The sequence below is a fragment of the Pleurodeles waltl genome, chromosome 7 (assembly GCF_031143425.1).
Source record: "Pleurodeles waltl isolate 20211129_DDA chromosome 7, aPleWal1.hap1.20221129, whole genome shotgun sequence".
Classification (NCBI taxonomy): Eukaryota; Metazoa; Chordata; class Amphibia; order Caudata; family Salamandridae; genus Pleurodeles; species Pleurodeles waltl.
The window spans coordinates 777,854,299-777,870,483 of NC_090446.1; the positions used below are offsets into that span (position 1 = coordinate 777,854,299).

Below are 16,185 nucleotides of genomic sequence, written 5' to 3' on the forward strand. Positions count from 1 at the left end.
ATGGAATGTAATTGGCGTGCATGCAGGTCAAGTCCAAACGTTTGCTGGCATGAATATGGGTGTATATGGAATGGTATTGGCTGATCAGGTATTGATGGGTCTCTACACCTGGACACATGAATGCAGATGTGAAAGACATATGGATACTAGCTTCCTAGTTGTCAGCCCTCCTAACACATGGTCCACTCCCTGACTCCATGTATGAGTGAGTATGCCTTGGTGGATGACATGGACAGTTGAGATGATGAATTGCATGGCCATCCCCCCTGAGGCACAGGGGGTGAGGAACAACAAATCTGTAGGTAGATGTGATGCACACAGTGTAGGTGACTGTCACTTTGATCAGACTTGTATGTGTACCTATCAATACTGACCCCATATGGTTACCAACTGCATCCCATGCTTCCAATAACGGATTCAAGTTACTGGTGATGTATGGTCGAAAATTGACACAGATGATGAGGAATAGTTGCCCTGATCTATGTGAAGTTGACTCTGCCTTTGCATTGTTATACATTGCACAAAACCAATGCACATCTAATTTTGTTTGTTTCTGTAGTGGGTTCTTCTTGGTTATTTATTTAAGTTGATAATAAAAATGGAAATAACCAAAACATAATAATATATGGAAGTTTGTTTATTCAAAACCAGGTAGGCAAAGGTATGTGATTTTAGTTTGTTTCACTCCTTATTCTCCTTTTTATCTTGTTTTTCATGTTTGTCTATTTATAAGTTGGCTTTGATATCTTCTGTGTCTCTTCTCCTTAGGTATTGGTTTCCTTGGATTTTCTCCACCGTCGTCAGGGCAAAAAGGACAAAACAGAACCCGGAAAAAAAAGGTAAGTGGACTCTATTTCCTCTTTTATTGGCTATTTATTTAAGGGGTAGGGAAAAAAGGGTTAAAGAGGAAGAACTAAAGAAAACCCTGTGTGTAAGGAAAAATGCAAATAATATTCAGTGAGGAGTTCTGTCAATTAGGATTAGTGGCAAAGTGGAGCCCAGAACTATAGGTAGGCATTCCTCTAATGTACTGCTGTTTGTTCTTTTCGGTCAGTCCATCCTCCCCTCTTTCCCACCTCCACCAATATCCCTTAGGGTTTTGTATGCAGGCATGTACCTGCATGAGCCAAGTCCCTCCAGGGACGTGGCTGGTTGTTTTGCCTTCTCCTGCGTCCGTCTGTTTTTCTCTTCTGTTGTTCGTCGCGTCGCTTGGCTCAGTCGATCCCTCGCTGGCACGCCAGTCTCCTCCTGTGTCGGCCCCTCTCCTTGGCATCTTCGTTTTTCGTTCGTCCTCCTCTCCCTCACATTGTCCCTCTATATCCTCTGCCGTCGCGCTTGCATCCAGGATATCCGAGTTCGCTCGTAGAGCCCGGCCCTCTTTTCTGTTTAGAGTGCCTCGTGGTACGCCAATATCGGCCCGCTTATGTAGTGCATCGAAGGGTTCTTGCAACCCTGTTACATACAATTCCCCTTGCGAAGGGCTGATAGAGGCCTTGCTCCACAGGATATCTGGATAAGTAGTCTGCAGTTTACAATTGATTACCCGGGAGGTGTTGGATCTGGAGCATAAACGGTTGGAGCTTCATAAACCATCTCAGTATTCTCGGATTCGTATCTTTATTTCGTGCTAACCAAGTGAGGAGAGCATAATCAGTATATAAGACAAATGGGTGGCCTAGAAAATAATATTGAAAGGTTTCTATTGCACACTTAATCGCTAGACATTCTCTCTCTATTATGGCGTACCGTTGTTCTCGGGATAGTAGTTTCCTGCTAATGAAAACTATGGGGTGATCGATGTCTTGCTAATTTTTTTGTGGTAAGACGGCACCTATACCAAAGTCAGATGTGTCCGTTTGTAAATAAAACATTCTTTTGAAGTCGGGACAATGTAATACTGGTTCTGTAGTCAAACTTTTTTAAGTGTTTCCTAGCTACGGAGTAGGTGTAAATTTAATTCCTTGATCCTGGTGGGTCGTTCTTTTTTAATAGATCAGTTAAAGGGGCTGAGATAGTTGAATAGTTTGGGGTAAATCAACAGTAATATCCCACCATTCCTAAAAAGGACCTTACTTCTTTTTTTGTGGTAGGAGGGGGTTCATTGAGGATAGCCTCAACTTTGTTTAATTGGGGTTGTATTTGTCCTTTCCCTATATGGTATTGTAGATATGCAATAGCATCATGTGCCAGGTTGCATTTCGCAGGAATAGCGGTTAACCCTACCTCTAGTAGTGATTGGAACACGTTAACTAGATGTTGTAAATGGTCTTCCCAGGTTTCGCTGTACATCACAATGTCCTCAAGATATACAGCAGCATATCCTATGTGGGCACACGAGAGTTTGTCCATTGATCTTTGAAATGTAGCAGGAGCCCCATGTAAACCGAAAGGTAGGACTGTAAATTGATATAGCCCAGATGGGGTAGCGAAGGCTGTTTTCTCATTATCTGGGGGGTTCAAAGGAATCTGCCAGTACCCTTTCATGAGATCTAGGGTGGACATGTATTGTGCTTTGCCTAGTTGGTCAAGCAGCTCGTCTAACTGGGGTATTGGATATGTATTGAATTTTGAAATATTATTCAATGAGCATCGGAGTGCCTGCGCATTAGGGACCAGTGAATGTGGGTGAGTAGCCTTTCAAAGGTCTTGTCCTGCCCCAAATGTCCAGCTAAAGGCACATCATGAGCCAGACCCAGTAGGAAGGCTCTGAAGCACTGGGGTACCACCAGCACACGGGCTGACCCAGGCTCAACAAACTTAGGCTCACTATACAGGAGGCCGTTCTCCCAATAGATCAGGTGAGATCCCGGCTCCTTGCCAGCTACCTGGTCTGCAGCCTGCTGCCACAAACCCACTAGAGTAGGGCATGTCTTCTGTGCCTCACAGAATGCCTCCATGGTGGGTACCCCTTCCTGCTGCCACTGTGACAGCTCAGGGACCTCACCCAGTTCAGCTACCTGTTCCCCTGTAGGCTCCGGGGCATCACCCTCAGGAGCTGCCTCCTCCCGGACCGTGGAAACTTCTGGGGCCAGTTTCCCATGCCTCTGCTCTTCCTCTTTTTAGCGGTCCCCTGAGCCACTGTTTCAGGCTCCAGGGGCTGTTGACCACTCCGGTAGGCTGCCATTGACCTTGTGAATATGGATACCCACCCAGGCATACCCAACATCTCCAAGTATGACTTGTATTCCACCTCCTTCCAAGAGGAATCCTCCATGTCATTGCCAAGCAAACAATCCACAGGCATGGTTGGACTCACAGCTAGCTTCAAGGAACCTGAGACCCCCCCCATTGAAAGGGAGCCTGCACCACTGTGCACAGGAGCTCTGAGTTGTCCAGTGCAACTACTTGGTGAAGTACTCGGGGATCTATCTGCTCTTCAAACAACAGGTGACTCCTCACTGTAGTTACACTGGCTCCTGTGTCTCTCAGAGCCTCCACCCTCTGTCCATTAATGATCACCCACTGCCTGTACTTCTTAGTGTTCTCAGGCATGAGGTTTCTCTGAACCATCTCACTGTCCCCTAACGAGACAAGGGTCATCTCAGCTGGCTCCCACCCACCTGGAACCAACTCCTCCCCAAGCGCTACACTAGCCAAACCCTGGGTGCGCACCAATGGGTGCCGGTGTACTCTTTGGGCATTTGGGGTTCCCCCTCACATGACCCAACTGGTCACATGCATAACACTTACATGAAGGACCTCCTTCCACAGGGTTCCCTTTGGAGAACCATGGCTTCTTTGCACTGGGGGCTGGGAATTCTTACCCTGGGAATCAGATTGGGACCTTTCAGAGAACTCCCCCTGTTTACCCTTACCCCCCCTTTCTTCTGAGAGGGACCCTGCCCACCCTTGGCGTGGTCTCCCCCATACCTCTTGTGGACCATGGTGCTCTCCCAGTGGTCCGCTTCCTGTGCACACTTCCTGGGGTCAGTCAGCTTCCTATCAATTAGCTGCTGGCGCACCTCTGGAAAACATAAACTGTACAAGTTCTCCCAAGCAATTAAATTGTAAAGCCCCTCATATGTTGTCACCTTCCTGCCCTTCACCCAACCATCCAGTGACCTGCAAAAGGGATCCACACACTCCAAGTAGGTTTGAGACTCTTTCTTTTTCTAGGACCTAAACTTGTCCTTATACTGCTCAGGGGTCAGATCATATCGTGTGAGTAAGGCTTCTTTCATTATGGTGTTGGTGAGTCCCTGAGGATCCCCTAAGGATGTCAATGTATCCCTCCCCTCTACCTCAAAGTGCTTCCACAGACCTGCCCCCCAAAGAGCATCAGAGACCAAATTTATGTGGAGAGCAAACTCAAACCCCTTGAACCACAAGAATATGTCATCTTCCCTTTTGTAGTCTTTCACTAGGTCTTTTGGAATGTGCCACTTTCCCTACTAGACTGGCTCCTCTGATACAGCTCCCTCAAGCTGAGCTCATGAGCCATTACTAACTTCTTCCCCTCTATGGCCATCCTCCTCTCTTCGATCCTAAACCTTTCTAACTTCAGCTGGTGAGCTCTCTCTACCTGTCTGTCCTGCAAATCTTCAGGAGTCAGATCCTTAGATGAGACACTGCTACCTGCCCTGGAGACCTTTTCCTTGGACATAGCAGGCCCTCCCACAATACCATTGTGTACAGATTGCTGTTCCTCTTCCTCCTCCTCATCCTCCTCTGTGTGCCCTTCAGCTTCCTTGGCTGTCACCCAGGCCAACAGCGCCTTTTGCAGCTCTTCCTTCCTGGTGGAACTTTAATGGGTTAGGTGAGATTTTTACAGGACTGCTTCAACTGAGCCACTGTATAGCTCTCCAGCTTCCCTAGGTCAAAAGCAATTCCAATTGATGCACTTCCAGATTGAGACATGATTAAGAGTTATCAGAAAGTTCAAAGTTCCAAAGGCAGACACAAGTTCCCAATGAAGTTCAAAGAAAAGTCAACCAAGGATCACCAAAATATGGAATTAGGAAAAAGTTGAAAAATAGAGCAAAAAGAAAACCTGTACGTGGTCACGTGATGATCTGCACTGAAAACAGTAGTGTGTACTTAATCACTGTATGTCAAGTACAAATACAAGTTCAAATCCTCACTGCTGATCACCAATGTTAGAAATGAGGTCTTTGGTTGGCAGTCAGATTGCTCCCTGTCCAAACAAGGACCCTCACTCTAGTCAGGGTAAAGGAGAATCACCTTCAGTTAACCCACCTCCCCCCCTTGGTAGCTTGGCACGAGCAGGCAGGCTTAGCTTCAGAAGCAATGCGTAAAGTATTTGTACCAACACACACAGTAATTCAGTGAAAACACTACACAGATTTAGAAAAATAGAGAATATTTATCAAAACAAAACAAGACACAAATGACAAAAATCCAACATACACAAGTCAAGTTATGAATTTTTGAAGAAAAAGAGTCTTAAATCCTTTAGAAAACAGTGAGAACATTGTTAGCGTGCAAAAGTACCTGGGTAGCGTCAAAATAACACCGCACAGGCGAGTGTGCATCAGAAAAGGCCAGCAATGCGTTGATTTATAACTCACAAGTGAGACTGTGCGTCGTCACTCCTCTCCAGCAAGAAAGCGATGCGTCGATCTGGACAGGCACCTCGCGTCTGAGCAGGCTTCATGTTGTTTTTCTGCAACCACCGATTTTGTGTTGAAAATCCGGTCGCACAGTATCACACCGCGTTAGTGGGTGTTGTGTGTCATTTCTCCAGCCACATTCGTCGATCTTCCAGCCGCAGTGCAGGTCAAACTTTGATTTCAGCCGCGAAGCCGGCAGCGCATTGTTTATCAGCCGCGTCACAGAAGGAGCATTGAAAATGTCCGCACGCGGTGGTCTGTACATGGATTTTCAGTCTTTGTCTGCCAGCATTACCTTTCAAGGGCCCAGGAACTGGATAGGGCACCACTTGGAAGGGCAGGAGCCTCAGCAGACAGTACAGGTGCTGGCAGGGGGCAAGCTCAGTTCAACCCATTGGAGAGTCTTCACAAGCAGGAATGCACAACAAAGTTCAGACTTTGTCCCGTCTCACAGGCAGTAGCAGCAACTGCAGAATAGCTCCTCAAAGCACAGTCACAGGCAGGGCAGCACTTCTCCTCAGATCTTCAGCTCTTCTCCTTGGCAGAGGTCCCTCTTGAGCCCAGAAATTTTCTGGGGTTTTGGGTACTCTTCTTATACTCCTTTCTGCCTTTGAAGTAGGCCTACTTCAAAGGAAAGTCTCTCTTGTTTGTAAGATCCTGCCTTGCCCAGGCCAGGCCCCAGGGGGTTGGAGACTGCATTGTGTAAGGGCAGGCACAGCACTTTCAGGTGTAAGTGACCACTCCTCCCCTCCCTCCTAGCACAGATGGCTCATCAGGATATTCAGGCTACACCCCAGCTCCCTTTGTGTCACTGTCTAGAGAGAGGTGCAAACAGCCCAACTGTCAAACTGACCCAGACAGGGAATCCACAAACAGGCAGAGTCACAGAATGGTTTAAGCAAGAAAATGCCTACTTTCTAAAAGTGACATTTTCAAACACACAATCTCAAAACCAGCTGCACTAAAAGATGTATTTTTAAATTGTGAGTTCAGAGACTCCAAACTCCACAAGTCTATCTGCTCCCAAAGGGAATCTACGCCTTAATCATATTTAAAGGCAGCTCCCATGTTAACCAATGAAAGAGATAGGCCTTGCAACAGTGAAAAACGAATTTGGCAGTATTTCACTGTCAGGAATTATAAAACACATTAGTATATGTCCTACTTTAAACATACACTGCTGCATCCTGCCCATGGGGGTACCTAGGGTCTACCTTAGGGGTGTCTTACATGTAAGAAAAGGGAAGGTTTAGGCCTGGCAAGTGGGTACATTTGCCAAGTCGAATGGCAGTAGTATTCAAACCTAATCCACATTTCTTTGAGGATGATATCATATAGAGTGAGTCCTGTGAGATTCACATAATGAAGCGTGCGTCAAGCTAAAAAAGGGGACAGGAAGTAAATTACCCCTCTATGGTCAGGCACGGAAAGTCACCAGACGTGATTGTGAAAACACACAAGTTGCTGTGCTGACAAGACATGCCAGCAAGGGAAAATGTATCCTAGGTGTCCATCACATTACAGTGACAAAAGAGCAAAATTTGTGGTGGGTAAATTTGTTATATATATTTTGCAGCCTTGAAGAAGTCACATGTTGTGACGAAACACGTGTTGGCTGTGTCTTTTGATATGATGTTCATCCTATGATTATGATGGCTGTGAATATGGAACAACGACCATTCTGTGGATATGATGCCCATGACTACTATTAAAGAACTCACGACTACTCAACTTCATTGGAGGACTTATTTACTTACGATCACTCTCTGGAGTGCTGCGGTGTCTAAGATTAATTCTGCTTCGTGTTTTATTTGAACACCAGATTACGCCCTGGGGTAGTGGAGCTCATCTCACCGCATTGCACCATAGCTTCCATTTCAACAATAATCTCATTGACTTTTTCGCAAATGTTTGGGAAGTGCACCCCGTTGAGCCACCACTAGCCATTTTCTTTATGTATCCTCTGCAATGAGATGGTGTAAAATCAGTCTATGTGTTGTGGCAGTTGATATGTCACGTCATTGACTTGATATTTGGGACTCATTGCCATCTTAGGGCCAGATTTGTGAAAAAGTGGTGCAGCACCACGTTACGTCACTTTCATAACACAAGGATGCACTGTATGTAAGTGAATACAGTGCACCCCTGTGTTGTCCAAAATTCAGCTGCCAGCGGAAACACAGGCATCCTTGCACCGTCGTCCAAGGGTGCGTGCGTTGAGGGGTGTGATTGTTTATGTGTGTGAAGGTGTCCCTTCCTGCACATTAACATCAGTAATGGCACTTTGGCACTTCTGTGTGAGCTGTAGAATGCAGCAAACACAGAAGGGCCAAAGCGTCATTTTCAAATGAGTGTTTATGTGCAGGAAGGGACACCTTCATGCACATAAACAATAATTTCTAGCATTTTGCTCTTCCTATGCATGCTGCAGAATGCAACACACATTGGAAAAGCAAAAAACTAGGAGGTATAAATGTATTATTCTTCGTTGCAGCCTGAAAACGCCACGCCTGGGGGTGGCATAAGATTTTGGCGCTGCCTCAGGTTTACTAAATTACATTAATCTGAGGCAACATCAAAATGTAATGGGTGTTTCTGTGGCATGCCCACAGCAAAACCCATTGTACCCCCTTCCACGCACAGTGATGCGTGGGAAGGAGCTGTATTTACAAGGTGACGTTAAGCCACAAAAAGTGGCTTAATGCCACCTTATCAATATGGCGCAGTGTTTAGCGCCACAGGAGCGTCACTAAAAGTGATGCTCCTGTGGCACTAGGGGCCTATGATGCGCCCCTTAGTTCCAAAGGATTGTTCCTGTACATCATGATTGCAGTCTACAGCCCTATGCCCCACCTGCATGCCACATGAAGGGAAGCCCAGTTGGCACAATTGGCTGTGTCATATCTTCTAAGTGTGATGTCTATCCTTTTTTTTTGGCTTGACACCATCTTTTTGTCATCTACTCTCCCTATGCCTCAATTTGCATGGTGAGGACTTGCAATGTATGTTGCTGTGCTCAAGCCACAGCACCACACATGACAATTTTCACCTGTCACAGTCTTACATGTTTCACATCCACCCATGCTGAGCTGAAACCTTGCACCACCCCAGGGATGGCATTGCCAGAACACTATGCTCTTCTAACCAATGATGGCTCCTCATGTTGTTGTTTGTGTTTGTGTGCTACATTGCAGGGCACTCATGGACCTGGCAGAGTACTGTTTAATCTTCTGTCTGTGTAGGTGTGTTTGCCTTACTAAACATCTATGTCCTTCCCCTCAATGCAGCCCTCCTTGCACATGAGTGCAGCATGGTGACAGTACAGCTCATTTGACACAAGCACAGGGTTAGACCCAGGGATGGGCAACATGGGTACGAAAATTTTGTTGTGCACATCATTCTGTATGTGACAGTGCCTGATAGTAAATGAGTCTATGGACATAGCCAGTTAACAGGAGTTGTACTTAGGTCAGGGCCTGAAGCAAGTTAGAGGTGATTCCGCAGGTAGTCATACTGGTCCCTCATTTCAAGTGCATCAGTCCTATGGGCACCTGACTGTCATTGTGTATTTGACCGCCCCCAAAAGCACAGGTGGTAGTGGCAACTGTTATCAATGTGGAATGGCCTGGACATGGCAGGTTTCCAGCTGCTTACCGACTGGCTATGCCATCTGTCCCATGACACCAGACCAGTATTACATTCAACACTACCCTCCAGGTCTGTTTCCACATCTCCACCAGCCTTTGCATGGTGGTGAAACCCCCATGCAATGGTTGTTGGTGTGGTGTGGTGTGGTGTAGCGTGGTCCTGGGTGCCCCTGCACAGCCCATGCACTTGGCATAGGAAGTGCAGGGGGTCCCTTGCCCTGGCCCTTAGCCCTTTCCACTGCCTGATTTGCAGGGCTGATTGCAGCATGTCCTGTTACACCCAATGCAGCCCAAAAGTGGGACTGAGTGTATTTGAGCTATCAAGAATATTGTGCTAAGTGCCCCACAGAGCTACCATGAGCAGACAGATTTCCAGCTGCCATCCTAATGTGTGACTCATGCTGCCAAGCGCAAAGGGTACACTGGCAGTCTTACCAACACTGGAATTCCCCATGCACCATCTCCCACCCATCGATGTAGAATTATACGCTACTATGTTCACAGTCATACCCCATGTGTTGTATGTATGTGTTTATTTCCCCATTCCCATGTGTCTAACATGGTTGTGTCAGAGTAGTTGTGGGCTGAGCCTGTGACTGTTGTGACCCACTGTTTGCTATCTGTAGTACACATTCTCTGTAGTGGCACATTTCAGTTCAGCATCAAGATGTCTGGTTCAACACTACTTCAGTTTGGTTGGTCTGGGTAGTAGCATGTTGCCAACGATACAGGTCCAGCCTGCTATTCCCCCAGTGCCTGTTTATTTCATTGTTCCATGCACCCAGGGGACACCCTGACTGCATGATGGAGGGATGGCTGCCTCATGTGGATTTATTGTCTATGTGTGGTGTGGTGGTGCTACCGACACATACCTGGGACTGTGGGGACAATTGCAATGACTTGTGTGCTGTGAGATGCAGCACACATGTGTTTGGGCAATGAGGCAAGACAGTTGCAAGGTGTTACTGCAAGGGACACCACTGTGACGTAACCCCAGGAATGGTATTGATTGGTCTCTGAGATCTTGGTCGTGTTGGTGGTGTTGATATGACTACATGCAAGGGATACTGTGATGTCACAACCAGTGGCACTGTGATTATACATGCCGTCCATCCCATGTGCTGCATATGTACATGTAGGTATTTAGGCCTGGTGTTCAACGTATGTCCAGGTTGTGTATATGTCATGGTGCATGGCACTACCAAGGCGTAGGTACATGTGTAGCTTACGCCAGCATGGTGCAACTTGCTTAATGTGCATTGTGTCCCTCTGCACTCCTTTGACATGCATTGTGTGAGCCCTATGTGCCTCCCCCTTCTTGCACTTGACATTTTAGCATACATTTCCCTCATGCAACTTACCCTGCATTTGTGGTGTTTCCTGGTAGTCTGTGCTGTCCTGTCCTGTGATTCCTGTGATGATTTCCTCCAGGGAGACCACTGCAACCATCTCCTCCATCTCGTCTAGGCCCTCTTGTGGTGCTGGACTCCCACCTCCAGTTTCCAGTGCTGCCTTCCTGTTCCATGCCATTTTTTCCTTTGTCCTTCTCTTGCAGTCATGCCAGCGTTTCTTGCACTCATTTACAGTTCTCCTGACCTCTACCACACTGTTGATCTTATCCATTATCTGCTGCCAGATTGCCTCTCTCCTTCCAATTGGCAATTTAGAGGTGATGAAGAGTTGATTGTGATGCTCCGTCACCTCTCTCACCGGTATTTTCTGCTCCTTTGCACTGAAACAACACTTCCTCTTTTTCTTCTCCCTCCTTTGGGTCTTGTCTGTGTTCTCCTGGCTGGTTCCTGGTTGAATGGGGTCTCCCTGGGGTCTCTCCTGGCTCCATTTTGCCTCTCCTTTGCACTGTTTTCTCCTTTAGCGTCTGTTTTGCGACGTGTTTACATGTCGTAAACCGTATTAGAGTAATTTTTTCTCCATTAACGTCATTTTGCCTTATGGCAAGGCACAATGGTTAACGTCGGAAAAAAATGACCCTATCCTATTTTTAGCACCACCCAGCGTCATAGTATAAATATGACACCCAGGTGGCATTAAAAAATGGCGCAAGTCAGCGCTAACCTTTTTGATCCAAAACTGCGTTAGCACAGTTTTGCGTCAAAAAGTATAAATCTGGGCCTTAGTCTGTTAAGCTTGTCAAAATTTACATTTGAAGTAGCAACGTGCGGCCAAATTTCTGCTACTTTTTTCTCTTACTTGGGGGGATATAACACATGGCTGCAGCAAATTACAATTTGGGAAACCAAAATCAGGTAGGTGACTCCATGGTTCATCCCACAACAGCCTTCATCACTCAGCATCACATATCTTCCTTTCGAAAGTATCTGAACCACTGTTGGCACAGTTTATCCACACCTTATCTTGCAATGATACCTGAATGTTCAGCTGTGACGTAATGACGGTCCGGCAAGCTTGCTCTGAAACTCCCTGTGGAATTTACAAAACATGCCTGACAATCATTTGTGTTCCCAGGCCACAACAACGGTGACGTGAGAGTGAGGAATTAAAGGTCATTCTGAACCCAACTAGTGAGCTGCTCTTCAGTGACATTTAAAAGTGTCTGCCAATTGTTAAAGTTAGCTGGTGTGGGGATACCTGGTGCATTCAGTTCTTTTATTTTTGCTAATCCAAGGCAAGTTGTTTTAAGAAAAGTGTTATTTAAAAATATCATTTGTAAAGGAATAAAGCATGTTCTAAATAACGCTTTACTACTCTATATATGCCAATCTCGTGTTCCCCATACACTCTTTAAATCAATTATGCTTTTCCAAAACAGACAGTCCCCCATCAATCATTGAACGAGTGTGTATGGACCACTGAATATGGGGTTGGTCTTCATTCCCAAATCAAGCGTGTAAGTAAGTGTTGTATCTGATCATAAAATTCCATTGGGAGGCAGACAGACAGTTTAGAAAAAGATTTTAAAATGTTGGTATAAATACCATCTTAATCAGGAAGACGTGGCCGTGCATTGATATATGAAGGTGCAAACACCTCTCAGCGTGTGTTTTAAAGTGCTTTAATAAGCCCCATAATTGACACGTATGAGTTCAGGAACATAGCTGGATATGTAGTTATTTGACTGTACTTATAAATACTGTTTTTAACCTTGTCTCTGGGACACTCCCCGTGATTTGAGGTAACACCATTCCCGATCCTCTCAACTCCTTTTTGCACCATTGCGCTGCAGGATTTTAGGGTGACAGCCTGTACACAACTCGAACAGTACAAAATGGTGTCTACTTGAGTGTAGTTCCAGTTCTATAAGGGTCGTTTCAACCTACTAAGAGCTGCCCAACCCTCTTCTTCAACCTCGTTCTCTTACCAGCCACTATCATCAGTATCCCACTCTTCTGATCTCCAACTTTGAATTAACAGGCAACATACACCCTGCATCATACATTATGTGCTGACGGGAGTGATATGCTAACACAAAGTGGAAAGGTAGCAACAAACACGAATCATCACTTGCTCAGCCATTGACTTGTTTAACGTCTTCCAGATATGAGCTATAATATACAAAAAGAAAAAATCCTAGAAAGGAATTTGGAATTTAGGTTTAAAATTCCAAAAATAAATATTACAGAGTGTGTTTCCTACACAAATACGACACAAAAGGCATACCACAGATTATTTACATCGAGTTCCTCATCCTGTGTAGCGGACTAATTTCTAGCTCATAAAATGCTGAACATTGTTAAGGAATTATCACCTCGGCACTGAAATCCGGCAAAATACCCCCTCTTAATCTAGAAACGAAGCCTAGTGCGGCATCCATTTTAGGACCCACCTATGCTCTGTTGACATTTAAAAATATAACCTCTCTCACACCTCTCCTACCTCATCAAAATCCTTGAATCAGCAGCCCCTACTATTTGGAGGCAAGCTCCCTCCATTGACAAATAATACACTTTTCATGTTTCTTGTAAAGCGTTCTGATGCCCCTATGGCTAAGTCACTGCTATAAACATAGCAAGAAATACTCACAGATGCATCGTAGAAATTGGAAGTACATGTTTACAGTGGTATTTTGAAAACTGGCATTAACAAAGCTATGGAGCTCCTAGCAAAGAGCAATGTGATTCACTGCTGTAAAAGTAGAGCTTTCTTCACCCCAGAGATATCAATAATACTAGTTACTTAAGAAATCTGATTGTGCTGAAGAATACTTCCAAGCACTTGAAAACAAAAGGAGGCAAAAAGATCTGAAACGAAGGGCAATGGGGTGTAGTTGAAAGAGACACTGAGTGAGAAAATGCACTTGGAATTATTAAGGTGAGATGTACTGAAATGAGTGGCATAGTGATGAACAGTTGCCGCTCGTGAAGGCTACAGGGGTCCGGGTGGCACACGGGGATGGGGTAGATTAATACAATTAAATAAATATGTTACAAAAAAACTTACTGCTGCACTGTGCTGCGCCGCCACTCCTCGTCGTCTCAACAGCAGGCAGGCACAGGCTCCCCGCTTTGAGCAGCGTCAGGACTGGCTGGGAGCACCAAGCCAGGGTACTCTCAGGCAGACTAGGAGCCTGTGGCTGCTCTCTCCAGCCGTGCAATACAGTGCCGAGCTGGAGAATGCACAGTGTGCATATTTGTTTGGCTGGCGCGAGACGGCCGGCCAAACATACATGGGCACTGAGGGGAGTGCACAGTGCAGTCCCCTCAGTGCTTGTCATCCCCATGGCCTGGCCCTTTAACAATGAAAGGATAATAAACATAGGGCCTGATTCTAACTTTGGAGGACGGTGTTAAACCGTCCCAAAAGTGGCGGATATACCACCTACCGTATTACGAGTTCCATAGGATATAATGGACTCGTAATACGGTAGGTGGTATATCCGCCACTTTTGGGACGGTTTAACACCGTCCTCCAAAGTTAGAATCAAGCCCATAGTTTATTATCAAATTAAAGGCCAGATGTATCAAACTTTTTGCATTCGCAAAAGGTGCGAATCGCAAAATTCGGCCATTTGCAAATGCAAAAATGTACTTCACCATGTATTATAGGCATTCGCAGTTCAAATATAAGGCATCGCTAAATTAGTGATTCTTTGTGACTGCGACATGATTTTGCGAGTCACAAACTGCGTATCACAAATTGCAACCTGATTTCGTGAATTGCTATCTGCGTTAAGCAAATTGCAACCTAGATTTGAGATTCGCAAATTCATGTTGCAATTTGCGATATGCAGTTTGCAACACACAAATACCGTCTCACAATGCTATGCATCAAAAAATCTCAAATAGTGAATATTCACAGAATGGCCTTTTGCACATGAAGATTACCACAAATTGAAATCAGGTGGTAACCAGGTGCAAACTATTAAAAGAGGCCCAGAATGACTCAGCCCTTCTCAACAAGGCTGCAGTCTACGTGATGGCGAGGAGGATAAGGATCCTGGCAGGTTTAAGGATAGGGAGGAGGAGACAAGAGCGCAATTTTAGAGTGTGCATAACCCTTTTTGACCAGACAGAGGAGGAGATATATGAGAAGTACAGGTTAAGCTCAGCCATGATACTTGACCTGATAGCTGATCCACAACCCATATTGCAGCGCACAACACACAGGACCAATAGTATACCCACCCATGTGCAGGTATTATGCTCCCTTCACCTATTAGCCTCAGGGAGCTATCAAGGGGTTATAGCAGCAGCAGGAGGGGTCTCACAGAGTGCCCTGTCATGATATTTCAATGCATTTCTCAATGCCATGCTGAGCAAAATTCAAAAGCACATAAGATTCCCCAACACACCACATGAAATACAACAGACAAAAAAGTCGATTTCTACCAGATTGCCCATTTCCCACATGTCATAGATGCCATCGATGGGACACATGTAGCTATCTGTCCATCAGCGGCCAAAGAGTAGGTGTATCAGAACCGTAGAAATTCACATTCCATGAACATACAAGTAATTAGCAATGCCTCCAACATCATAAACAATCTGGTGGCCAGATATCCAGGTAGCACACATGACTCCTACGTCTTTCGGCAAAGTGAAATTTACACAAGACTACTAGCTGGGGAGTTTGGCAAAGGATATCTACTGGGTAATGTAATAGTTGACAAAGTTGCATTGATGTAAACGTGACGTAAGATATAACAAGTACTCATTTCACTCTCATTTCATTCCAGGAGACAGTGCTTATGCAGTGCAGTCCTTTATACTGACCCCCTACCTGAGTCCTGCAATGCTGGCAAGAGGAGGTACAATGCTGCTCACAGTACAACCTGCAGTGTTGTGGAGAGGACCTTCAGAATGCTGAAGAGCCGCTTCAGGTGCATCCACAATATAGCCCAGAAACAACCTGCAAAATCGTGGCTACATGTGCTATGTTGCACAACATTGCAACAACAAGTGGCATACCTGTGGAACCCACGGAGCTGGACTCAGATGAGGATGGTGCTCCCTTACCACCCCTTCACCCAGTAGACAGGAGAAGTACAGCAGCGGGCAGACAAACGTGCTGACATCACGTGCAACCATTTCTGATGCAAGTAATGATAAAACTATGTCAATTAAATGTATTGCTATAGGTAGCATCTTTATTACCTTGACTTCAGGTAACATATGTGTGAATAGGACATAGCTATGCACTATAGACAAACAGATGCGAGTAACATTGTCACACTATTAGCATCATAGTATAAATCTATTGCTACATGTTAAGCTAGTGCTCTGCAGCCCTCAACATTACTTCCTACATCCACGCACCACCACTTGAGTGCTCAGTGGTCTCACTGGCACCCTTTGTAGTGGGTTCCAAGATAGCACTGTGTCTGGTACTGCAACACCTAGGATCCATCACAGGGGCTGTGAGACTGCTGAGGCTAGAGAGCTCCTCACTATCCCCACCACCCAGTTTGCTGTTTGTATCACTCTGTGCTGTCTGCATTGCATCCAGAACATTGGCGATTTGCACCAATGCCTGCACAATGTCCCGACTGCAAT

At 45.6% G+C, this 16,185-nt stretch overlaps 1 long non-coding RNA gene across 1 annotated transcript in view; it reads left to right on the top strand.

Moving 5' to 3' along the window:
* LOC138247320 (uncharacterized) overlaps positions 1-15,723 on the top strand; it is a 118,029-nt gene extending 102,306 nt beyond the window's left edge. The window contains exons 3-5 of the long non-coding RNA XR_011194435.1: positions 769-839; positions 12,006-12,083; positions 15,369-15,723. This is a non-coding gene — a long non-coding RNA (uncharacterized lncRNA). The remainder of the gene's footprint in view (positions 1-768; positions 840-12,005; positions 12,084-15,368) is intronic.
* Positions 15,724-16,185: the final 462 nt, after the last annotated feature.